Here is a 2,500-nt window from a genome sequence, read left to right as displayed (position 1 = left end):
CGAAATGATAGATGGAACTGAAAAGGATTACAGTAAGCCACTAAACTAGAAGAAAAGAAACCCAGTTTGAAACATAGAAGTTCTTGTGGTGGTCATTGTGGCCAAGCGATAACGTCACCCAAAGTTTCAGTGTTCAATTCCCGCTACAGGTGGTCTTTAAATAACTGTAGGGGGACATCTAAGAGTCACTATCTAGGTCTCCCAGCTTCTTTAGAGTGTCAGGAACGAAGGAACCGAAACATTTCTTTGACAGGCTTTCTGCTGTCCACTCGCCCTGTAGCGAGTTTCCACTTCTGTCCATCTATCTATCTATCTATCTATCTATCTATCTATCTATCTATCTATCTATCTATCTATCTATCTGTCTGTCTGTCTGTCTGTCTGTCTGTCTGTCTGTCTGTCTGTCTGTCTGTCTATCTATCTATCTATCTATCTATCTATCTGTGTGTGTGTGTGTGTGTGTGTGTGTGTGTCTGTCTGTCTGTCTGTCGGTCCGTCTCTGACTAATATATCGATATATGCACATATATATTATAGTACATATATGAGTAAAAGTAATTTATATGTACTACTACTACTACTACTACTACTACTACTACTACTACTACTACTACTACTACTACTACTATCACCACCACCACCACCATTTGAATAAGAGAGAAAAAAACCTTTGTAAAGTAAAGATACCTGATTACAATTGTAAAGTTCAATACCTCACAGTAACAAATGTTATAAATGCAATAGCCATTTTCAGCCTTTAATAACACGAAATAAGAAGTGACATTCTATGTCAAAGTTGGCGGAATTCTGGTTTTAGCATCCCATGTAACCTCTCATAACATTTTTCTGGAATTTTCTAATGAATTTCGTGAATTTGAGTTCTACACATTTGCCCCCGGCATGCTAATGATTCTGCCAGCTCGCTGCCCTCTTAAATTTATATAAAAGACAATCTGAAGCGATGCAGCATTTTGTTTTCTTCCTGAAGAAACAAAACATCAAAACGCAGGACATGACAGCAGTCCTACTTCTCCTCAGTTCAAAGAGATTTGTGCAAAGGCGACTCCAGCATCTGGTTCAACATTGTGCAAGCATGAAGTCACGTTGGAAACACGTTGCTCCTTTAAATGAAAACATTACCTGACATTATGGTCTTGTGGCTCGAAGCAAAGCAGGCCTTGCTGTACACTTAAAAAACATAGTAAATGATCCACAATCACTCGAGCAAACTGAATCCTCAGCATGTTCCATTTGCGAAAAGGTTTGCAAGGCAGCAGTAGGCCTCAAGAGACACATTCGTGTCCATAGAACACGATCACCGTTTTATTTCAGTGAACCCTCATTTGTCGTTCACGTCAAGAGAATCCATCACACACACACACACACACACACACACACACACACACACACACACACACACACACACACACACACACACACACACACACACACACTTTAAATGTATATGCTAGCTTGTATCAATGAGTTTTATTTTTATCTAACTAGCTATGACCTTCTAACTCTTACCTAACTACATATGACCTTCTAACTCTTACCTAACTACATATGACCTTCGTGTCTCTTATGGCACATATACGGGTCCTATCAGAAGTCCCCCGTCAACGCACTTCCCGGTTGAATTCCCAAGCGTGATCAAATGAAACTATGAATATTTTCTCATTATCTCATTCTTGCTCTACCCCTAGGTCTCCTGTCGATTAGCTCGAAACTTAGTATTTAAGGAACTAAGGTAAAAGGAGGAGAAAAAGTGGGACAAAAAAGGAATATAGTAGTCTGAAGAAGGGCAGTGGACAAATTGGGACAAGTCATTGCAAAGATCACTGACACGGAACGATGTGTGGAAGATGGCAAGTCTCGAGATAGTTCTACATGTCAGTAGTATCGGAATTGCAATCTCTCAATGCGTAGAAGTAACGGATCGTTGATGTGGATAAGCTTTGTGAACCCCCAAGCTATGCATCCAATCGAGAAACATTACGTACTTTTTATCGTTCGGCTATCCAACGCCTTTCTAATGAAATTGATCGGAGAAGATACCGTCAAAACAGTACTCGACAACTTAAAACAGTTCTTTCGGCAAAATCCTTTAATCCTTAAAGTATGTGTTGCGTTATACAACCTCATTATAATGTAATGAAGAGTTTAGCTTTGTTATACGAAATGAAAATACTAATCGTCAAAATTGACATAGCATCGATTATACACTTGGAAATGCATGCTAGGTTGTGTTAATGTCTTTTATTTTTAGCTTACTGGCTAGAAGATGAACAAATATGACCTTAGTGTCTCTGTCGGCATTTTTATATACACACATGTGTGTGTGTGTGTGTGTGTGTGTGTGTGTCTGGTCATGCAAACAAAAAAAAAAATAGAGCTCAAAACATGAGAATATGTGTATATTTATTATCAAAAATTGGCAGAATTTAAAGAGTGACTCAAGGTCTGAGAGTTTCTTGTATGGACACACACACACACACAC

Source organism: Octopus bimaculoides, chromosome 5, assembly GCF_001194135.2.
Source record: "Octopus bimaculoides isolate UCB-OBI-ISO-001 chromosome 5, ASM119413v2, whole genome shotgun sequence".
Classification (NCBI taxonomy): domain Eukaryota; kingdom Metazoa; phylum Mollusca; class Cephalopoda; order Octopoda; family Octopodidae; genus Octopus; species Octopus bimaculoides.
This window is presented reverse-complemented; position numbering follows the sequence as displayed.